At 48.3% G+C, this 24,477-nt stretch overlaps 1 protein-coding gene across 3 annotated transcripts in view; it reads left to right on the top strand.

Annotated features, from left to right (window-relative positions):
* Positions 1-24,477, top strand: part of LOC126548063 (breast cancer anti-estrogen resistance protein 3 homolog) — a 249,730-nt gene that overhangs the window by 135,564 nt on the left and 89,689 nt on the right. Inside the window, exon 1 of one of the 3 annotated variants that reach the window (XM_050196146.3) lies at positions 21,148-21,317. The exons of the other annotated variants lie outside the window; for them this stretch is intronic. The gene's annotated coding sequence lies outside the window, so the exon portion shown is untranslated. Of the gene's footprint in view, positions 1-21,147; positions 21,318-24,477 lie in introns of those variants that run through there. 3 annotated transcript variants of the gene reach the window in all.

The raw sequence follows: 24,477 nt of genomic DNA, 5'->3' as shown, positions 1-24,477 counted from the left end.
CGCTAACATTTACAAGGGTTTATATTAACATTCTTGTGCGGCGACTTCTCAGTAAATGTTACAACGCAATTGTGTTGGTGTTTAAATTATTATCATTATTATTTATTTTGTTTCTGGGTGAAAATGAATTAGTGGGGCAAATGATTGTACATAATTTATAATTTTAGGGTGCATAGGCCTGGCCTCTGCCTACGAATTCCTACGTGGTAACAAAAAATTGGGAAAATAGCATTCGCATAAATAATTTTTCTTCAGTCTTTACCGCCGAAGTGTATACGATATGGATGGCAGTTAAGAAAATTACTTCCGACAAGCAGAAGAATGCTATTATTTATACCGACTCGTTAAGTGCCCTATAAGAGCCCTTAACTTAAGCGCCGCGTCTGAACCTCTGCTTGGCGATATCTTAAACATAGTATTCAACAAGAAATACGAAGGAACCATACGATTCTGCTGGGTCCCAAGCCATGTTGGGATAGCAGGGAATGAAGCTGCAGACAGAAGCGCATGCATGGCAGCGCACAAAAGCATAACACATATAACACTTCCATACAAAGACAGTATCAGAGCGGTTCGTAAGGCCCTAGCGTCAAAATGGCAACAAGAATGGAACTCATGCGTAAATAACAAGTTACATATAACTAAACCCCTGCTTCGCGAGTGGAAATCATGCACTCACCAAGAACGGTTCTATGAGGTAATGTTATGTCGACTTCGAATTGGACACACGCATCTAACACACAATTTTTTACTTCGAAACGAAAGTCCACCAACATGCGACAAATGTCACGAAACGCTCACAGTAACCCACATCATTATATCATACCCACACACTGAAACACAGAGGCGGAAACATTTCAAAAATTTGTATCACTTACATATACCTCTCCACCTTGCCTTAATATTGGGCGATGATCCACTAGTGCCATTCACTAACTTGTTCCAGTTTTTAGGTGAAACCGATTACCTACATCGACTTTAAGGAAACACAGCTATTGCTACCTTAACATTGGAACTTCTACTGTCCTGTGACTGGCGCAGCATGGCCTTAGTCGCTTTTGCGCCATTAAACCCGAATTAACTAACATAATACATTCCTGCTGCGAGATTTCGTCTTTATTAAAGACCGCGAGGTTTTGCCTCTGTGTGTCAAAATGGGCGAGTGCTTGTCCGTTTAGGTCAAGCAAATGATGAGCTTCTGTCCAGTCAACTTTTGTTCGGTCACTATGCTGGCCGCATTTAATAGAGTCGGAATGGTTAAGCGCTCGTGTTGGTAGATTTAGGTGCAAGTTAAAGCACCCCAGATGATCGTAATGAATTCGCACCAGCTACACTACGGCGTGCCTGTGTGCAACCGCCCATTGTGCATTTTGGAACCCTCAGTAACACTTATGTTTGACCAACCTTCACGCCACCAGTATGATCCTCTCTGCGTGTAGAGCGAGAACAGCTGAACTGTGGACGTGAAACAAATGGAAGACAAGGGCGCTGCTGTACTGGCCGCAAGGTTTGCCTTCCTTTGGTTTCCCTCGTCAATAGCTCTGTTGCTAAGCTCCTTTTAGCTAGGAACAAACAAATCAGATGAATACGATCCTGTATTCAGCATGAACCCGAAATACGGCGTCAGCGTTACCCGGGGGCCAGACATGGAGGATGAAGTCATTGTTCGCAGTCTTCGCGCGGCCTCACCTCAGACAGCCAAGTTCGTCGTTATACCCACTGTATAAGCTACATTACATTTAAGGACATTACTCGTGTTATGTTATTGCCACTGCTGTACCTTTGTGCGTCTGGAAGCGAAGGCAAGGTTTGGTACGCGTGGCTGCGAGCTGCTTGCGCTGAGCGACGAAGAGAGAAAAACGTGCGCAATTTACGGGAAATGAAGCGAGACCGGAAATCGCCGCCGTTACCCGAGCGATGTTCTCACATTGCGCTTTCACAGTAAGCGCGCTAAACGCCACAGGAAAAAAAGCGATATTCTCGTGCGCTCTCCGGTGGCGCAAATTTTTCGCTGTACACTACAAGGAGGTCGGAAGCCCCTTGTAAACGTGCACGCTTGGCTGCTTTCACTGTGCGCGTTCAAGGCTGAGCAATCCGTAACCGAGAGCAACAACCAAGTGCCGGCCTTGCCGGCACTGCCTGAAGCGAAGGGCCTCCTTATCTCCCTGGTCGGTGAGGCCGGAACGCGGCAACAAGTGACAAGAACGGCTGGGGGAAGGGAGCGTGGAGATAGAGGGAAGCGGGCGGGGGGTGGGGGGGGGGAACGTTACGAGAGCGAGATGACAGCCTGGGGAGACGAGTAAATAGCACGACGCACACACGTAAAACAGAAGCGGCGTCGGGGCGGAGACCGCGTTCTCTGCCGCGGCTGCAGAACAAGCAGGGCGCGAAAGCCGCGCGGTCGCGTTTGATGGCTGGAAGCGTATACGTGGGGCCCCCGCAATGTTCTGCGCACCGACTCGGTGCGCGCGCCCTCGTCTCGCACTGAAGGAGGGTGTCTTCACAGAGAGTTCGAAGAAGAAAAGAGAGGAAGAAGATGGAGAGGAGCAGGAAGCTGAAGGAGGCAGAAAGAAGAGAGAGTGATAACTGTTAGAAACAGAGACATGTCCTGTGAGGAGCATAGCTGGAGCACCAAATTGTTCCCAACAGGGCCCGTTTGTTAAAGGAGCGCAGAAATAAGCTGAGGAGCGAGCGCACGTACTTTTTGCCGCGCACTGTGCGTGTGTGTGTGCGTGTGTGTGTGCGTGCGCGCGCGCGCGGGTTCTTCAAAGTGAAGGGCTCGCTGAATTCGGGCGGGGTGCTCCGCTGGCTTCCTTTACGAGGTCGTTAGAGGGTGGGTTGCCAGTAGGAAGCGCCCCGGCCGAACTTGAGCGTGTGCGACAAACGAATGTGGAAAGAGTGATACCGGCGAACAAGTGGAGGAGAATGGCATTGACGGGAAGAGAAATACAATGCGTGCGGAGCAACCTCCACAGAAAGAACGAAACTTAAGGGCATCGTGAAGGCAGTAAAATGCCTAACTTTGAACAAGCTATCTGTGTTCATGCAGCGCCAGACTTTTGTTGAAAATAGTCGTTAAAAATAAAATCCGGCGAGAAAAGCGGGAAACTGATGGTGCTGTGCGAAGGGTGTTTGACGGGCAAGCTTTTCCTGGACATTGGCAGAAGAATAACGAAGTCGCGGCGTGTGTGTCACTGGCGCCAAAATTATTATTATTTTTTTTTGTAATAAGAGCAGTAAGGCGTTTCTTGCGATGTGCAATAATATTAAGGAGGTTTAGAAGTATGAGACCCAATGTTAGGGAACGCTATAGGCGAGGCGCTCGTAAGAACGCAAAGAGAGCACGCCGGAACTCGTACTAAGGAGCTTTGGTGCTTGGGTGGCCAAAGTCGCTCGCAGGACTATTTCTAAAGCTCAGACCATTTCTATTCATTGGTAGAAAAAAAGCTGTTGGTTAAGTTGGTGGCCAAGAACACACATTCAACATTATGTGCCGATACTCTGTATCGACAGTGCGCCTGCCCTATCGATGTGTATCCTTACTGCTCTTTTTTTTTTTCCGGCCGTAATTCTTCTACCAGTATGTCTGACCAACTAGCTCAAGCAAATCGTCTGCTACAGTCAGTGTGACGTTGCTAATTTCAAAACATTTTCTTATACTTGAGCCGTCCGGTGCAGGAAAACTTCTCTAAGCTTGCCATTCAGAGTCTTCCGTTCAGGATGGCGTCACTGCGCGTATATAGTCTTTTTTTTTCTTCTTCTTTTCTGACCGACCAAGCCTGCTCTCAGGGAATGAGCGGCAGCCTTGCTTTCTCAGAATCGTAATTTACTAATACGGCCTAACTTCGTATTAAAAAAGCGCAACAACATAAGTGCCGAGCATGCTCACCGTCCGCGGAGTCTCATTTTGCATTTGAACGTACATTTATAGCTTTGACGCGTGTTCCTTCTTACTTGAGTGAAGTGTCAGGAACTTTGCGGCTGTAAAACCTTTGACGTCGGTAGTCCGAAATCGAGGTGCTTATTTGTTGTGACCTATGCTGATGTACTAGTAAGAGCTCAAAAAATTAAATTATGGGGTTTCACGTGCCAAAACCACTCTCTGATTATGAGGCACGCCGTAGTGGAGGGCTCCGGAAATTTCGACCACGTGGGGTTCTTTAACGTGCACCTAAATCTAAGTACACGGGTGTTTTCGCATTTCGCCCCCATCGAAATGCGGCCGCCGTGGCCGGGATTCGATCCCGCTACCTTGTGCTCAGCAGCCCAACACCGTAGCCACTGAGCAACCACGGCGGGTGAGTTAGTAAGAGCTCGCTTTAGTTTAGAAGTGGCGCAAGCGATCTTAAGGCTTTCATATACCGTGTTCTTTTAACTATACAGAATATTATAAATCGTCTGTGATCTCGAAGAGGCGGACATTACTTACGCAAGACATCTGAATGCATAATAAATTAATTATAAAAAAAAATCGTGAAATTTTTTGTCAGTTTATTTCACGGTACAAAAAATTTGCTTCACTTTACCGCACACGATTTACAAAAAATTTGTAAACAATAAAAAAAAAAGAAACACGCCGTGTACTATTGGCGCAGTTTTCAAATGCGAAACTCGGGGCTTAATCTAAGAGCTGAAGCTGAAGCTGAACCCTAAGCTGAAGTTTATCTAATCACATCCGGGATGAAGGAAAAGAAATAAAGACATTCAAGCGGTTCACACAGCAGATTGTGCCCGTTCTACCCCGCACTTTCTTAGCCATCGGCGAGGTCCAGGAAAGGTTTCGGTCGCCATGCAATTCAGTACTTGGCACAGTATTCAGTACTCGGCATAAAATGGGTGCGTCAGGGAAGGCGCCGTGCAGTACATCGCAGTCATCGTGGAAATGTTCTGCATCTAGTGGGGAGAAAAAGAAGTGTGTTTGTTTTAGGTTTTATTTCTTTCTTCTGTTCTTTCCGTTTCTCGTTGTTCATTTTTCACGGATTGCTTCCCTTTTCCCCCCTTCTTTCTCTTTTCCCCACGAAGTCATGCAGCAGCGTGCACGTATATTGACACGGCTGTGCCGAGGCGGTTTTTTTTTTCTTTCTTTTCTGTAACATATATGCAGGCTCGAACGGGTTGTGTACTGCCTGCGGCGTCGTGCGCGCGCACCTGCATGTGCGTAAATGTTGCCTCCTGGCTTCGCCCGGCGCGTGTAAGAACAAGGTCGGAGGTCGAATACGTGCGGAGCCAATCCATCACGCGGCCGCGCTGCAGCCTCGACTTCTGCTCGCTCGCGATGCATGGGCAAACGTCGCACGGAGTGGCGCCGTGCCCGTTCCTGCTGTGACGCTCCAGCAAGTCCTTCCTTCTTTCTTTATATTGCTTTTTCGTATATGCAGGTTAGGCTTCTCGGAACAAACAGCGGATACTGCTTGCGAGAGAGAGACTCTTTTGGGAGGTCGAGTGCCTCACCCGTTCGAAAGGTTATGTATTGCTGTGGAATTGTACAAGAAAAAAGCGCGCTCTTTAATTTCTCAATCCGGCCAAAGCAAGACGCTGGAAATGAACGAGGCAGTCGTATCGTGCCTAACATATTATCTCTCATTGTTTATACAGAAACCTGTCTCCGGGAGAAATCAAGTCGGGTTTGTTTTTTAAAGGCCGCAAGTTCCCGCCCGGACACGCTTTATTTCATTCTACCGTGCCGGAACACTAACCGTTGAGAAAGTTCCTGGCTAACACCTAAAGCCAGTCATTTGATATTGCCTGCCTCTCTGTCTGCGTTACTCTTTTTCCTTCGGCCCGGCGTAGCGCCTAAGGTCAACGCTCGGGTTGGTTCTTTCCTTCCTTTCCGCCTTTGTCCCCGACCTTGTCTCATTTGTTGCACTGTCCTGTTCCGAGAGGGTAACGCTGGCCATTTGTATTATTCTCTGCGTCGTCAACAGAAACTATGCCACACAGACGCTTCCATTTTCTTCAAAAACACAGCTACCACGGCCTACAATTTAACTCGCGACTTTGTCATTCTAGGGCTTCTTTAAGCTCTTAATTTATGCATGATGTGACGTCAGAAAGGCTCGTAGCTGCGTCTGTACGATGTGTGTACTTTTACACGATCTGCAACTCGTAGTTGAGCTAAGATGATACTTCAGCACGGCAAAATGTTATTACATGAAGTGCTGGTTGACGGAGTGTAAGTGGTTATTCTATGAATTTAGCTTTTAAGGCGAATTCAGTTAATTTCATCAACATAACGTCTCTTCAAGTAGCGTGCGTGCATAAAAAAAATTGCCCTTAATATCGACGCCACGAAAAAGGACTGTTCCAAATGAAAAAGCTGCAACGAAAACTACCTAAGCGAAAAGTTCTGGCACCGTTCTGTAGGTTACTAGGTGTTTACATAATTTATTGCAAGGAGCTTCGCTGTGTGACGGTTACTCGATCAGAGAGGACTTGCGCACTCTTTAATCGAGTGGTTCGGTGATTCCAACGCAGTGCTGCAGTGTTTGTCGCCCCCACCCCCCGCCTTTACAGCGTTGACCGTACGACCAACTATACCGCTTGAAACTCGAGTACTCCATCATCTCGCGAGCAAGGACACTACGTCGCGTTTCAGTGCCTTCCATGGACCGCTGTTTGGCAGAATGTGCAGCGAACATGCTAATGAAACTGCTCGGTCGGCTTATGGGGAGGGCTTCCAAGAACCCATCACAGTGTCAAGAACATATACAGCAACAAAACTTCGTGTGTTCGCGCGTGCTGCCACACAGTCCATGTGAAATACGCCAAGTTTCCAGCACACTCGTCTGCGTCGCCTGGACCCGTTTCGCCGACTCCATCTCCTATTTGAACTATGTGCCGAATCCAGACAACAGTACGGTGCTGACTGTGGCTTGGCGTAGATTTGACGAAGTCGGCCATGCCCATCGGAATGGCCGACAGTGCCGCGCGTGACGACTGCTGACGCGAGTTTGCCATTTTCCTCGATGTACTACATCGCACAGCTCTTCTCAACGATCGCTCGCTTTGGGAGCACACGAACCTGGAGTGCCGGCCTATGCGATTGGTAAAATAGAATCAGGTCAAGCTGCTTTATATATAATAAAGTTCCTACCTTCGAGTAACTATAAGACGAATCTAACACTCACGCGTCTTTTAATGCGTTAGCATTCTTAGGGTACTTCACGCACATTCCAGGGGCTATGTAGGTGTGTATATATATATATATATATATATATATATATATAACCGTTTTCCTGCCTACCTAGGTCACTGTGTAGTCCCTGGTCGAATGATTAGCGCATGAGGCTGCTGTCATGCACGGCGTTCGAAACCAGCCATCGGACCAACTTGGGTCACTAAGTATGTGCCAGTGTGTACATACCTGCCGTTCTTCGACGAACCTCTTTAACTTAGATTCAGGACTGATCAGTAGGCACCGCTGTTAGAAAAAACTCTTTCACGCCGACTTGGAGTACTGGGCATGTGACAATCTTGTCCTCCATGAAGCGTTTTGATGCCAGTTTGGGTCGCTGGGTATATGTGCCAGTAGGTTTGTGCCGCTCTTCAGTGAACGTCTTTGACGATAACTTGGGTAACTAGGTATGTGTCACTGAGAATGTGCCGCTCTACAATGATGAAGCAGACCCCTTAAATTTCTCTGATGCTGAGCGGAATCGAGCCCATGTCACGAGGTTTCCTCAAGGACAGCAGCCCGACGCATTAGCAGGGTGCGCCACAAGTGCACTGGGCACTTGCCGCTGTTTAACGAACCTCTCGCCAACTTGGGTCACTGAGTATGCGCCACTGAGTGTGCGGCAAGAGATGGAATAAATCTGGGCGTTCGCAGGCGCCTGCGCGCGCCACGCTTCTCGTCTCGGAGGCCACGCGCAGTCTTCTCGGCAGGGACTGGATTGCGCAGCGTGTCCAGAAAGAAGCTCGGGAGGGAAGCCCGGTTGCCGGATGACGCGTTTCTCAGCATTCACACGCACTGGTGCATGCACATGCATTTCGGAGGCCACGCGCAGGCTTCGCGTCGGTGGCGCTAGATGGCGCCGAGTGGACGCGCGAAAGAGGAGTCCCGCTGCAGTACGTATACACGCCTCACACATATAACTCGTTTCGACGGTGGCAATACGTTGTGTCGCTATATTCATCCAATGCTAACGCATTACCGTCGACAGTCGTCCTGAGATGGGTCTTGCCGGAATTTTTTTGTTTGTCACAGTATTTTTTTGGGACAGACAGGCAGTACCGCCAACCAGTTTCAATTTTTTCACTTTTTGTCACCAACATAGACAACACATATGTCACTACTGCAGGCACCATTTTCTGTAATATGTAAGCGTTCACTGGCAGATATTAGCGGCCTACTTAAATTACGCTAAAGCAAGGAAACCTACCGGCATGCTGCATTACGGTACATCAATTTCGACGGAAAATTCAAGATACTGACTTCCGTCGCAGTAGAATGCAGCAAATGCAGTCAAATGCTGCGTACTATGCGGTCGTAAACTTCAGTGATGCAATAGCTGCTTTCTGCTGAAGCCCTTTAGAGCAGAAAAACGAATACAGAAAGCCTGGATTGTACGGAGCCGTTTAAATCTCTATTGTGGAAAGCTAGAGAGGCGGAACAATTTGCAGAAAAGAGTGGAATTTCGATGCCTTGCTTTTTCCTGCGCACCTAAAGCACTGTAACATTATATGTCACGGGTTAGCTGCTGCAGCATGCCAGATAAAAGCGTAAAAGTATGCGGATCCCACTCACTGTGGGAATCGATGTAAGCGAAGCTTTCTATGCTGTTTGCTTTGCTTGACGATAATTAGCGGTGATGGCGGTGAATGTGTCATTTCTTCAGTGTTTAATCCAATACGAGAGTGCTGACTTGATGCTAAATATGGCCTTGCGTGCACCACTGCTGTTTATCTGCGTAGTAAACGCACAGGGAGACGTGTTTGCTTGAGGCGTTGTTGTGTGCCATTGTTCATAATTTCTTAGATGCTTGAGCATTATTACCCCCCATGGCATATCGCATCGCGGCAGAAGTGTAAACTTTAATTGAATTATGGTACTGTACGTGCCAAAACCACGATCGAAATATGAGGCAGGCCGTAGTAGCACATTCCGGATTAATTTTGGCACCGTGGTGTTCTTTAACGTGTTCACAAATCAAACTGCATGAGCGTTTTTATTTCGCCCCCGTCGAAATGCGGCTGCCTCGGTCAAATCCGCGACCTCGAGCAATGTCATTGCCGTAAAGCTACCGCGGCGGGCACAGAAGTGTTGATTTTACTTGCGAGCGCTTCCGTAGTGTCGCCTATAGACCCTGCGGTGTTTTAATGCGGCTTTGCGTCTGCACGTTGTTAGGAATGGCCGTACGGGGTGGCAACGTGCCAGAATTCAGCCCGCTGCACGTGTTCCTATACAACAGACGGGGCGCACTTCAAATAACTGCGGATGACCGGCAGCGACGTGGCGCGGGGTCAGCTCAGGAATGTGGTACTCGGCCGCGCCACCCGGGATGAAGCAGAGTTCTACGAAGCCCTCTGACGTCGGCACTGAAAGCTGTGCGGCACTGAAACCTGTGCGTGTGCGTGTGTGTGTGTGAACCGTCCCGCGGAGAGGCGGCGGGTCCACGGGGACTTCGAACGGTGACGTCGAACGATGACGTCGAACTATGACGTCGAGCGGAGTGCTTATAAGCAGCGTTTGTCGGCTGCTAGTGTGTGCTCGTCGTAGTGAGCTGTGTGCTCGTTGTCACGCTCGAAATGTACTCGTGAGCTGTGTGCTCGTAAGCTGTTTGCTCTATGTTAGTCTTGCGGGCTCCATTTGGAAGTCACGCTAGACTGTCGATGTATGTCTTGTTTTACATGTAAATCCTGCAAATAAACCCTGCTCGCCTAGCCCTGTCGTCCCAAGTTCATCCCAACAACGACGACCGCTCCAACTCCTACAACGTCCTGCCTCATTTGTCCGCTTGACAAATTCCCATGGTGTTTATGTTTTAGAAATAGCAGAAGCGTACCAGACCGTACCTTCAGTTTGCCCGTAACCGCTGTTTCCTTGCCTTCTCACATAATATTTTCCCTCTCCTGCCCTCTCCCCCTCTATAGGAACAACAAAAGTGGAAATACTGTTCTTCACCCATTTCGCGACTCTGTTGGTTCTACCCATTCTCTACCTCCTCTCTCCCCTCCTCTGTACAGTTCTACCTACGAGGGCAAATCAAAAAGCCTTTGCCCCTATTTCTTATTAACCAAAATAAGGTACATACAGGTAACTACAAACATAAGTACTAGTCTACGTACCTTACACTATTTTCCCACATGGTCCCCATACCGGTTCAGACATTTGTCCCATCGCAGCACTAAATTTGAGATGCCCCTATGCAATTTTGTCGTCAGTCAGCGACGCCCGCAGCCTTCCCGAACGCTCATTGTCATGCAAGTCTTCGCGGCCTTTTGCAAACTCACAACACCACCACTTCACACATCTCAAATGAGACACCTTTCCCCATACGTGGGCTGCATTTCCCTGTGGATTTCGATGGGCGTTCGTCCCTTGCTCCATAGAAAACGAATCACACTTCGTTGCTCGTACGCCGTGGACGTGTGAAGCACAACCGCCATATTAAACAACTGACAGCAGCGCCGTGTCGCGGAGCTACCGGCAGATAAGGCCGGCCGGTCCAAGAAAGGTCCGCCGCTGGGAATGGATGTGTTGACTTCACATTTACAGCCGTAATGTGGCAAAAAAAAAAAAAAAAAAAAAAAAAAACAGGGGCAAAGACATTCTCATTCGCCCTCGTTTCTGATTCGCCCTCTGGATTTGCACCTTAGTAGAAAGATAAGCACAGCAGTTTCTGCAATCCTTTTAAAGGTGTTCACGGATAATTGCAGCTGTCGAGGCTAATGTGGCGACAGCCAGGTAGCTTCAGAAGGTATTGTGCACATGCCACACGTTGGTAAGGTCCAAAGGAGTTTCTCGCATCGAGTTTCCTCTCTGGCACGCTCCTACCATGTATATGCACGTTCTGAACAACCCCCCGACGTTGCGTGCAAGACAACAGAAGCAGCAGCAGCGCAAAATTCGAAGGAAGAGGCAAAGAAAGCTTCGCTTAAAAAAAAAATAACGAGAAAAGTCGCGCAGATGTCGTTTAGAAGTTACTGAATGTTGGACGTTGTAAGAGTTGGGGTCGGGCATGTCTGAAGTGTTAGCTGGCCCATGCCGTTGTCCGACTCATTCACGCTAAGGACGTTGTTAAAGGGAGGAACATGTTCTCATCCAGAACGAGAAGTACTGGGTTTATTTACAATGTCTACATGAGGAGTTGAGAACGTTACGTCTAATCAGTCTAGTATATGACTGAATTGAAGCACACTGAGGAGCCGAAAAAGTTCGCTTAAACCCCCTCTGTACTCCCTAGATCCCTAGGCCAGGGAAAACTGCCACCCCACCTTCGTCCAATCGGATCATCCAAAGTCGCAGAAGGATACGAGTTGAGGGCGAGGGTGCACACAATCACTCCCGCACATTTGTTCACTGAACACATAGAAAGGAGGGGAGCTGCGTAGACGGTGGTTGTCACGATTGACTCAAGCTTGCGCGTCTTAGTTCCTGGGATGACCCAGTAGTTAGCTGGAGCGTCTGTCAAACAACCGTGGCGGTTACCGGAGTGCGTGAGGAAACGCTGTAGAACACTCTTTTCCAGGAGTTTCTTGCTCCGATTGATCCGGGACGGCGACGGTAAACGAACAACACTCGGCCCGCCAAACATCCGCAGGTCTGTCCGAGGGGACGCATTGTTAGCTTCACGAGCGATTCGTCGCAGTGGGGCAGTAGAGGCTATAAGGTCACTACTGCTGCTGGCCGATCGTAACAACGTGGTGTTATTCAATACTGAAGAAAGGGTGGCGCAGATAAACAGGGACGGGGTAGAAAACACGAACGAACGAGTAGTCTTGTTTTTCCCGCTCGTTCGTGTTTTCTATCTCGTTCCTGTTCTTTACCCGCCGTGGTTGCTCAGTGGCTATGGTGTTGGGCTGCTGAGCACGAGGTCGCGGGATCGAATCCCGGCCACGGCGGCCGCATTTCGATGGGGGCGAAATGCGAAAACACCCGTGTGCTTAGATTTAGGTGCACGTTAAAGAACCCCAGGTGGTCAAAATTTCCGTAGTCCTCCACTACGGCGTGCCTCATAATCAGAAAGTGGTTTTGGCACGTAAAACCCCAAATATTATTATTATTATTCCTGTTCTTTTGTGCCATCCTTTCTTGAGAAGACGTTGGGCATGAAATATTTGCCATCTTCACAATCTTCGCAATCTGACAAATCAGCGTCACTTTCTTCAAGGAGAGCTTGAATGTCTTCGTCGCTAAAGTGCCGCGCCTAATGTCGTCACGACACAACTGACCCCCAGATTGCCCATTTGTGTATTCAAAGTTTTACCCACGCGCTCAGCCAGCTTGATGGTTCGTCAATGGCCCGTTTCCTGCCGATCCTGCTCATGAAAGAACGCGATCATTCGTTGGCGCGTGCGTAGTGGACAGCGAAGCCACCCCTCTAAGCGGGCTACACTTGACAACCTGGGGGTCGTTCTGATTCTGGTACGACGTTGCGAGTGTAGGACCTTTGCCTTGGCGAGCAGCGGGACGCCCACTTCAAGTTCCAACGCTCGCGCCTCCGCCTTCTGTGGAAATTCATTGACTGGTCCGCACCCTTTTTCCGGACACGCGCACTGAGAAGGAGAGGAAGGACAGAGAGAGAGAGACAAGGAGGAGAAGTATAGGGTTAGGCTGCAACTCGTTCGGCGGTCACACCGCGGGCTGGAAAACGCGCAACAACGCCTCGCTGGAAAGTCAAGCGGGAGGATTTTCAGGAGGCGAACAGACGTGCGGCCGGCTCGCCCGCTGCCGATAGATATCGGGGCGCCTGCGGCGAAGTCGGCTGGTCACCGCCGTCGCCCCAAACGAGGACGGCATTCCGCTGCTGCTGCCTTGCGGAGCGCTGCTGCAGCGCGAGAGGCTTGCCCGCGCACCAGCCGATCCGCGTACCCGCCATTTCCGCCCCTTGTGCGAACATCACACACGCTCGCGCTCACGTATCCGAGGGAAAGAAAAGTGAGCGTCCCGGAAATCGCGCGCACCGCGTGCCATCGTCGAGCTGTATCCCCCATCCAACGTTGGAAGCGGTGCCTAGCTTCTACTTCATGTATGTGATCGTCTACACGGCAGGCACAGTCGTTGGGCTGCCAAAATATGCCTGCCGATGAATAATCATCACTTTGCGATGCAGTACGCACTTTCTCAGAGAGCTGGGAGCGAGTGCGCGGCTTTATGTGACGGTGTGGCGCCGCACTCGCCTATTGCGGCGCCATTGCGATGACTTTTGACGATCAGTCGACTGTCCTTCATTTTTCAACTAGAAAAAGTTGCGTAAACCTTGGAGGCTGTGACGGCAGCATATAATGGCCGAAGTTTAAATCGAACCAGTTTTTCTGGTTGTCTGGCACATTCAATAAACGTTTTTTCCTACCACCCTGAGGAAAGGAAAAAGAAAGCGTAACAGAACCTTTTACTTTGGCCGGATGCTCCGGGTTTACGTGTCTGTTTTCAACTACCACTTACAGAGGTCCTTGACGTGCGCCCCGGAGCCACTAAGTGCTAGATGTACTCTATTGATATCGTGCGGGAGCGCATCCATTGCCCTGAAAGGTTCTGAAGTCACATTTACATTTATTTATTTATTTATTTATTTATTTATTTATTTATTCATTCATTCATTCATTCATTCATTCATTCATTCATTCATTCATTTATTTATTTATTTATTTATTTATTTTGGGGGGTGGAAGGGAAGGGTATACTTCGACACCATTATTCACTTCGCTATGTCCAGAACAATATGCAGCCGAGTCCGTATGCTGACATGGTAGCTTCTATGGAGTCTTCGTGAAAAGATTTATCAGCAGGGCTTCTTATAGCAGGGTATTTCCTTCCTTCTGACGCCTTTTGCTTATTGCTCCGGTTATGGGCTCTGCCGAGAGAGAGACATTTCTCACTCACTTACTCACTCACTCATTAACTTTTTTTTTTTCATCCCTGTTTGCAACATTTCCTTGACGTATATCTCCCAAGGTGCGTAACGCGAGACGAGAAAGTGCCTATTGAGCGATGTCGCCACTTCACTTAGTTAATAAACCCACAATCATGCATGGGCCGCGAGGACGCGACGCTCGCGCAAGCACAGCGCAGCGTAAAAGCTGCAGCCTGTCCGACCGCGGAAGTGGCGTTTTTGCTTTTCCCCACTCTCGCATTCGAGAGAGGTGCCCCCCCCCCTTTTTTTTATATGTCTTTTTTTTTCTCTCAAGAGCACGAGCATCCCACGCGCGAATCTTGCACGTTGCGCGTAGGCAGATGGCAAGCATGTGAGGCACGCACCTCTCGCTTTTTGGAAGAGGTGAAAGAGAGAGAGAGGCCGACAACAGATAACGGTGCGAAAACGCCGTGAGCCGAAGGAGTGGTCTGCCCAAACGGACGTGCTGAAAAATTTCGTTTTTAATGAAAGAATGCCGCCGCAGGTTCTGCGTCAGCTTTTGCTGTTATCGTTTACTTCGCACTTTTTTTTTTTTTTGTCGGGCATTGTATGATTCCTTTGGGTGGTCTTATTCACAATGTCGAACGGCTGCCCTCGGCAAAAGGAGGGGCGCTTCTCGGCGTATATACAGGGCGTCCCAACTATCATGCACCAAGATTTAAAGATATGCGAATGCCACGTAGCTGGACAGAACCAAGGTAATGTTGTTTGCCGTCGCTTGGAGATCTTCAGATTATTATATCTTTTTTTTGCATTCCGCCTACTTACATAATTAGTCTTGATCAAATTCTCAAATATTAAAATTAGATAGCTTGATTATTAAAATTAGCTCTCCAATGAACGAACATTTGACTTGTACATACTGGACAACACTGGAACGCTGTAGCGTAGAAATCTTCGAAATAGAGCTCTGTACAACTGAAACATGGAACGTACAGACGTGCCCCGTAATTTCCTGCACATGAATCTCAGTACGCATGTGCAACCGACGACAGTTTCTTTTTCTACAAGTACGCGCAATGGAGGGCTATGCTAAAGAAGTCAGTCGATCATTACACCCAAGAATCGATGAGTCTTTGCATTGTTGATAGTGTGTCCATTAATGGAGACTGGTAGAGGCCTCATAGGTTCACGTGTTAAGGCAATTAACGCGCATTTCTCAGTCAATACATTCATGTCTTGTGCTTGAAGGTAGGCTGATGTCAAGGTTGCTGCCCGCTGCAATCGCGCGCGCACCCGAAGGCGAGTAACCGCAGAAGTCCAAAAGCAAATGCTTTTCTCAGGATTCCTACTAAGGGTATATGCCTTGAGCACAGTTCGGGTTTTCCGCAATTGCGTGTGCTTTGAAGTGATCAATGAAACATGAACTAGAGCAAATTTCGGTTGATTATTTAGTATATCCAGTTTAGTGACACAATCGCATATTCAGTGAAATTTGCCAGCGCTATCCCTTACATAAGTGCTTACTGGAATACAATGGCTTTTCTAAGGAGTGTTTACTGAAGGCTATATAAGATCAATAAGGATTCAACAGAATGCTAACAAACGCTTTTGTGAGACATTAATTTTTAGTCACAAAATGACATCATTATTTGCACTGCGTCCTCTAAAAAAATGTCCCTTTCTATCTTTAAGCACATCACATGTCATAGTATTGAACACGTTTTCGCACATAGTGTCTACTGCAGTAGGGCGACAATGGTACTGACGACGGTGTTCCGCCGTCAGAAATCTGACTACCGATCACCGTAGGTCTTAAAATCGTATATATCTTGCCCATCTTTTCTTTATCTTTCTTTTTTTTTTCGTTGAACAGCTTGGTTAACGTTCGCTAAGACACCCTATATGTATATAAAAGAAAAACTCGGCTTACTGTTTAGCACAGTTTAACAAATTTCTGGGGAGATTCGACGAATACACGGAAACCACGCTTTGTGGTGCATTAGTTGAAGTGCTGAGTAAGTGAATGTCATTTGTACAATTCGAGAAAATAACAGTGCAGCAACAGGACCAATGAAAGACAAAACAACAACTAGCCAAACTTCGCAATCCTGTACTTTGTATAAGCGTTTCAGGATATGTAGCGTGTACCATCTCGCGCACTCATAAACGTGAATCGGCTCGGAACTTTTCCATGACTCCGCCGAATAGAGAGCAGCGGCGTCCCTCAACTGAAGCACTCCTTACGCTTCAGCGACCAATTCTCATGCGCGATTTACTCGCGAAACACCTCTCGCTCTCGCTAGAAGCGCCTTCGAGTATAGACGCTTTAAGTGCCTGATTACAGAACTGTTGATTTACTAATCGACGAGGAGCGTTGTTGAAGAGTGCTGACTACTTCAGTCGAGGGACGGCACTGGCCTTCTCTTGGAGGTCGACCGACACAATCAGTAGAAGATATATATAATCCATACTCGGCAGAATTGAGTTTCGGCGCGTTTGTACGTAATTACGGCCGTATTACCCTCACTCGCGTGTTCATGCACGGTATGCATGGACGTTCACGAGCTTCCCCACTTTTTTTATTCGTTTCTTTGCTTTTTCTCTCCACTGTTCTTTTCGTCTTTATTTCGCCTTCCCTCAGTGCAGGGTAGCAAACCGGAATCTTATCTGGTTAACCTTCCTGTTTTTCCCATCTCGTTTTTCTCTCTCGTGCTATACAGGGTGTCCCAGCTAACTTTAGCCAGTATTTAAAAATATGCAAATGCCACGTAGCTAGACAGAACCAAGGTAATGTTTGCCGTCGCTTGAAGATACTCAGATTAAATATGTAATTCGTCGGAATGCAAAAATAGTCTTAATTGATGAACTTCTCAAATATTATAATTAGATGAAAAGTGTCAATGAGACAATTGTAGAGCAACATGAAAAAAACATTTTGGAGGACGCTTAAGCTTCGCCTTTAAGAGTGGAACGTGATAGCATTCAAAGATCCCTGATTGCTTGTCACCCTTCCAGGCAACTGGAGCATATGTAACCGTAATGTTTGCCTGGAAACGCTTTCCGCGAACGCTATGCACGAAGGCGAGCTTTGTGGGGGAACCACCGTCTCTTGCGTGGGCCGCGATTATTACGATGCGGCGGAGGTCCCCAAAACACCCATCGCGCCGGCGCGCGCAATATGGCGGACGCCTCGGCCGGTCTGTGAACGCCGCGGCCGGTTTGTGTGTCTGAAGGGGTTTCGTGAAGGAGTTTTCGCGTAACATAATTATGTTTTCTCGTATAGTGAAATTACAATCCGAGAGCTATCATGTCTGTAGGTTGTGTGCAAGTCGTAGTTTACGATTCTTCTACTCATTTTAGCTTGAGAAATTCAATCAGTTCAGTCAGTTCCTTGCATCACATGAAAGCCCTGGGTATACGTGGCTCGACTTTTTTTTTTTTTTTTTTTTTTGCCGATGCGATGTTTGGCGCCGCATGTTCTGCGACACGGGCGTCTTAACGCCATCGCAGTAAAACTCCCCCGATACAGCTTTCTGCTGCTCAATACGTGCTACATAAAATTGTTTTTCCGAGCGTGAAAGAAGCCTGCGAATACACGCAACATTGTCGCGCGACTGGCCGCGTTGCTTGTATTCGCGGGCTTCTTTCGCGCTCGGAAAAACACTTTTATGTAGCACGTATTGAGCAGCAGAAAGCTGTATCGGAAGTTTTTGATGTCGCTTTACAATTTTCTCATTGACACTTTTCATCTGATTATATTATTTGAGAAGCTGATTAATTAATTAGGACTAATTACGCAATTAGGTGAAATTTAAAAAAATAATCTGAGCATCTCCATGTGACGGCAAACAACATTACCTAAGTTCTGTCCAGATACGTGGCATTTGCATATTTTAAACCTCTGGCTAAAATTAACTGGGACACCCTGTATAGTTACGAAACGCATCGAGCAACGAGCAGCTCATGAGATTGGTGCTTATTCATTTCAATGCAATTTAATTTCGTGTGGTTCGGTTCCCACTGCATCAAAGACGGCTTGGCGACGCCCACGGAGAACGGTTTGCGGAGGCGAGCGCGCACTTGTAATTGCACTCTGCGTGCCTAGGAAGGGAAAGCAGTGATAGTGTTATCGCTTTAGCTACGCGCCACTGTATCGCCGCATGCCAGCGTAAATTGCAGCGCACGTGACTGCAAAAGCCCTGTTCTTGGGGTTTGACTGACGGCCGTATACCGTGACATGACGGCATATACGACATGGCGAATGCAAGTGTATATAGCGCGGTCAGCCGCCGAGATCTCGGGCTTGCGCCGCGTTTCCGGAGCCCTTGCGTGTTACGCAGGCAATCCTCCACTGTTGGGCAAGCCCCGCTAGAACGAATTCTAGAGCACCGCCGACTCAACTTCTCTTCTTCGCCTTCTCTCAACCGCCCACTTATCTGGGGCTGCGCTAAGCCTGACGCGCGCTTCCGCATGTGCAGCTTCTAACGTGCCGCCGAGCAGCTGTTCTCGCGCGTCGTGACACGGGCGCACCAAGCACGTCGTGCCTACTTGCCTTTTGACTTGCGGCGGTTCTTACGCGTCCCCTATTGATCGCTTGACCGGCGAAGAGTTTTACGCACGCCGCACCTGAGCCTTAGGCACTGAGCTTCTGCAGCGCAGGATGGAACTGAGTGTTCGTGACAGGACGCACTCGCCCGGAATGAAAGGAAGTCCCACGTTCGAGTGGTGTTAAACGAGCAACGCTAGAAAGCTGCAGCCTTTTAAGACTGCAGCTGCTTCTCTTCCCCACTCGCTGCACGGAACTGAGTGCGAACCATAAGCAGGATAGTTGTCGTCGTCCGCCGTCTGTAGATTCGTGATCTCGAACGGCACATGAAAGAGCTCTTCGTGACTGCGCGCGCGTGACCCTTCTTACTTGCTGCTGTTGCAGAGCGTTGTGACGTGTCTGCGAATAATAAGTGCGTTTTGAATGGGCTCGATGACAAGCGAGCTAAACCTGTAAATCGCCCTGCGTAAACTGAATGAATGAACGTGAACAGGACAGGCACTTTTTTTAAAGGACTACACAGAGAGCGGCAAGAGAGATCGTTACTTGCCTATAGTTGCACGTTCACTCGTCTTCACGCGAATGATGGTGCTACTTTCCATGAAAATGTGCTTTACTTGGAGGAGCTCCCATTAATCAATGAGAAGTACCAGGTGAGTTATGACATATATCGCCATGAAACGTTCGCTTAACACCAATAGTCAAGTTTTCGCAAACTGCACGCGCTTCAGCTCTCAAGAAAGAATACTCATGTCTTCCAACACTTGGGCACCGTCACTAAGGCCTCAGGGCGAACGTCTTGCAAATAGTTAGCGAGCAGGTACGTTAATTTTTACATATATCTATAGAGAGAAGTTCACGGATCACTTCCACGTCGAGTCCAATTTCAGCTGGAAAAGCAAGCTGCTCTCATGCAGACAGAATTTGCGTCACCAACAGCCAGTGTGCACTGCAGCTGTCGGCCGGCGTTGTTGTTGTTTTTGTTTGTTTGCTTTTGCTCCTCGCACTCACACGTGCTCGACACAATTGTCTTTGTTTCCTTGTAGCCGCGGCCCCTGTGAATCCACGTCACGTGTATAGCTTGGCAAAACTGCGCTCAGCTTTGTGCATTATTTACTTTCTCCGCGCATTTTACTAACACATTTACTAGCATTTTTACCAACGACTGCGCCCACACATACAGCGCGCAAGTGTGGGCGCAGTGGGAACTCGTCCCCAATTCCCATGCAAGAGAAGCGGCAGCGTAAATGCCGTCGCTTGCCGTATTTTGCTCATGTGAGCTTAACTGACTAATCGCTACAAAAAAAAAAAAAAAATCCGCGATTAACGTTTTAATCGATCGGTCCGACAGTTAATCGATCAAATAATCGTCCAGCCTTAGATGAAGGTATATCATCTTTTCTGCTTTAAATGTTCGAAATTTCCTCACTATTGTTGGAAAGTCAGGCAGGGGTGTGTACAGTCGCTGCTTAGTCATTTAGTATGCAAAAGCACTGCATTTGCTTTGCTCACAACAGATATATGCTCGTCCGACGACCGGCCATGCGCGTGGCCAAACCGTGCACGGTTGTGTGGGCTTTAGTACAGCGACTTATTTCTCACTCACAGTGGTGAGATACGCGCTTGGTGTGATTCATAACTCATAAATCCGGAAATAACAGGTCATGTGCGGTTGATTTAAATCTGTAGCGTTCACGTAACTTGGCCTCTTAGGTAAGATCAACTGGACACTATCCGTCATGGTTGAGACAACGTACCCTCACTCAAACCCCCATCACCACCCGCATCTGTCTAGCTCAGCGTATACCGTACGTTCCCATTTCCTCGATATAAATACCCTTTGTACAGCGTGGGAACAAGAAAAAGCGCCCGAACAGAATCTGTGGGGAAAATTTGTAGTGTGTGGGGCGCAATAAATCAACAGTGTACTGCGGGGCGCGCTTTTACAAGAGGGTGAACTTAATTTGAACATAATCGTTATAAGCAGGGAAATAAAGATAATGAGCTATATTTGCTCTCCTCTACGAGCCGATGTGGGCGTTGAAAATAGCTTTTCGAAATCGGAATTGTTGGATTGATCGCAGTAATCATAGCGGGATTCCCTCTATAGTAGACACCGCTAGGGAAAGACGAGTGAGAAGCATGCGTCGGAGGAACGAACGTCCAAAGGGTGCGATTCACGTGAGGTGATTTGTTGACTATAGACTTCGTCGTTCAGTAGCTTTCGGAAGTCGCGTTGTAGGCTGGAATTGTCCACGCGGATGGCGAAATTTGTGCGCCTTCTGAATATATGGGCTGAAATTTGAGACAACGCTCAGTGGCGCGAGAAGCATATGCTATACCTGCAAAAGGAACCGGTACCCCTCTGAAATGACTGCGCAAATGTGTTGGCCACCCTCTCGGCAGCAGGTATATACGGGTGCAGCGGACGGCGCGCGTGTGTGCTTGTGCGTATAGTAAAGACGTGTAAGAAGACCCGCGTTGCGCGCACATCTGCCCGCCGTGTGTACGACGCAGGCGGGCACTCCGAGCACGCGCGCCCGCTGCGGACGCCCAGATGGTCGCGTCAGCGGTACGTCAAATAACTGCGGCGCACCTGCCGCTGTTGTGCGCGCATTGCCACGGCGCCCAGTAACCTTGTCGAGTGCGTCGCGATAACCGCTGTGTCCGTCCGTTTCATCGCGCCAACCCCGCCTAGTCTCCTCTCTTCTCGTCTCATTCATACCAGCGCCACACGGGGTCTCAACGCTGAGGTAAATTCGCTAGAATTATCCTAGATACGCTATGACTTTATTAGTCTGATGATCTGTGTAAAAACGTGAAGGTAATCTCTTTCGAAATTTTCATGGGGAACTGTGGCTGATTGTGTGTGGTATTTCTCGCACATTCATATTGCAGGTCTATTCAGTGATGATTTGTTATCCACTTTTCTTTGCAGAGACCGCATTAGTTTCTGCCGACGAGTTGCTTCATGTTGAAAACATTGGGCTGTAGGCGCGGAAATATCCAGTATCGTCGGTGGCGCTATCTTGACGCACTGGAATCGCATTGCTGTTTTTTTCTGTCTTCAAACCTGCCTTTGACATTGCTCGCTGGCGGTGTGCTTCACGTTGTACATCCTCGGCGCTTCTTCGTTCACAGTTCAAGGTGTTGTCGTCTGTGTGTGAACTGAGCACGTGATTGTAAAATGTTTATTATTATTATTATTTACAATGTACTTTGCCTGGAAAGCTGTTTAGGAGCACATTTATTTCTTGGTAGCTGGTTGCAATCCTGGTGCCGGTAGTTGTGCTTCGTTTTTGTGTGTGCACACTGTGCATAATTTTAAAATGTCGATTTCTGAAGTTCTTGTTCTGGCCGTCTGGACTGTATAGCTTCGTGGACAGTTGTGGAACGCTATGCAATAGCTGTTGCTCAAACCAAATACTTTGCCTCCACAGAACGTGGTTCACCTTACGGACTCAAAGGCCGCGTTGCAACAACTCTACCGTGGCCTAGCGTCCATCAAGTTCCCGCGCGTATCACTAGCCCTCGTGAAAGAACTCAGCAACAAATGCGCCACAGTAAAGGAGGAGGAGGAGGAGGAGGAGGAAAAACATTTATTTAAAAAAAAAATGAAAGGACAAGCAAAAGTTTCAGTTGATTCCCTCCCACATTGGCATTGCTGACAACGAAAAAGCTGATGCTCTTGCATACGCAGCAACGTTCCACCATCCTCCCAAAGTGAAGGACCTAAAGGGTAATCAAGTTTTAAAAATCTGACATTCGAAATCACTTTGGGTCACTTTGGGTTCCACCACATATGTCATGCGTAAGCAAGACATTTTGTCGAGAGGAAGCCTCACTTCTGTATCGACGACAGGATCTGCTAGTACACATTATGGTTATTTAAGACGGGGCGTATCAATTCTCCGAACTGAACGACATGCGACCAGACAGGAGACATTGAACACTTTTTGTGGTCGTGCCCAAAATTCCAAGATTAAAGGGACGCTCTCCTTGAAAATCTGCAATAAAAGTACCTTCCGCATGCGTGCCTTCAACACCTTGTGTACCCCAAAGGAGCAGTTATAGCCCGCAAAGAAACTTCACGTCTCCTTATACCATTCTTAAGAGAGGCTAGTCCCTTTCCCCAGTGTAGGGTAGCCAACCGGGCTCATTCCTGGTTAACCTCCCTGCCTTTCATTTATCATTTGGTCTCTCTCCAGCAGGACAATCGTCCACTGTCAGGACTAAAAGCTTTAGGTCAGTGCTCCCAAAGAACGTCCGCGCTGAAGGCCTTACTCGCGTTATTAAGGTTCCTGTGGTCTACGGGGCTTCACAATAGACTTTAAAGGGACACTAAAGGTTACCAGAAAGTCAAGTTAAAGTGATAAAGCAATGCTCTACAACGTCTAAGGCGTCAATATAATCGTGAACAGAGCTTTAGTAACCGAGAAATTGAGGTAAATGCATGACACGATTTGAGACTCCCCAGCGACATTCCGGTACTAGCCCGATGACGAAGGCACTCCTCATAATTTATGTCAATAGTACTCAACTACTCGTATTAAAAAGATAATTTCATAAGATTATAAGACGGAAGAAAATGCTACTTGCCTAGTGCTATTCCATTCTAAGAAAAAAACATTTTGACGTTACCCTTGGGTAGTATGGGTGTTCGAAAGGTTTCGTTTTCGCTCGACTCTGCGCGCTCGACTTTGCGCCGCGCGCGCTTTGGAGTTTCAGTTGTTTCTTTATCGCGTCGTGCTGCGGTGGTCCTGCTGGCTCGCGAAACTTGCATTTGGAACAAGCAGCGAGAATGCCACGTCCATGTGATGTCGTGGGATGCGCGAACGGTCCGCGGAACTTGGCCAAGGGCAGTTGCAGCGGCGAATCCAAGGTTACTTATCACTGTGTGCCAACGAGTGAACCTCTCCGTTCGAAGTGGTTAAGTGCTGTACCTCTGCCACAGCACGTTGGCAAAGAGCCGAAAAATCACGTAGTGTGCTCGCTGCACTTTCGTCCAAAGCATTACGAGTTCAACGCCGACTTACTGAAGTCGCGTGGAGTGCCTTTCAGAGCAGGCCGCCGTCGTAGTAGTACGCAACGACGCCGGCAGCGCGAGCCCTCAGCAGCAGGTCACGTTCATCAGTGCTTAAATCGCTGAACGCGAGCCCAGCATCGCGAGCCAATGAGTCGTTGTCAGGGTCGTCCATTGCAACGAGCGTCGAAGTTGGCGTCATAAAATAAAGAACCAGCTTATTGTCGCGCGCTTTCCATTCCGCTAGCCACCATAGTTCCGCTTTCGCGCTGCTGTCGGCTCTGTCTTGGCTCTGTTTCTGGCCGCGCGTTTGCGTTTTGTGCAGAAAATCCGTAGCGCCGTCTGCGGGAGCCGTTTTACTCACCGACGGCGCAACGTCACTATGAGACCATGACGTCAACACTCCTCAATCGGAGGGCGGGTGATTTGAACTGCGCTAGAGGTACGCGGACGCTTCTGAACGCATTTTCTCTTAAAATAAGTCTCTTCTTCGCACGAAACAAGCGTTTCGAGGTTTCTGGGATGGTATTTCAATAGTCCACATTGACTTAATATTAACCTTTAGTGTCCCTTTAAGAACGCCGCCCCCTACCGCTCTGTAGTGTACGCGGTTTGTTCTTGCTCGTCTCTCTTTCTCCCTATCTCCCCCTTCCACTCTCTTTCTCTTTTTATCCCCCTTAGCCCTTCCCCCCGTGCAGGGTAGCCAACCAGAACTACGTCTGGTTAACCTCCCTGCCTTTCTATGCATCATTTTCTCTCTTTCTCTCTCTTTCTTGCTCTCTCTCTCTGGTCTGATGGACATGTGGCGAAACACCACAGTGATTCTATAAGAAGAATGCAGCGGTGGCGTAGAGGTAGAACACCCGCCTCGCGTGCAAGAGGTCCGTGGT

This window comes from Dermacentor andersoni, chromosome 1 (genome assembly GCF_023375885.2).
Source record: "Dermacentor andersoni chromosome 1, qqDerAnde1_hic_scaffold, whole genome shotgun sequence".
Lineage (NCBI taxonomy): Eukaryota > Metazoa > Arthropoda > Arachnida > Ixodida > Ixodidae > Dermacentor > Dermacentor andersoni.
The sequence above is the reverse complement of the archived record's forward strand: the minus strand, read 5'-3'. Positions and strand labels throughout refer to the sequence as shown.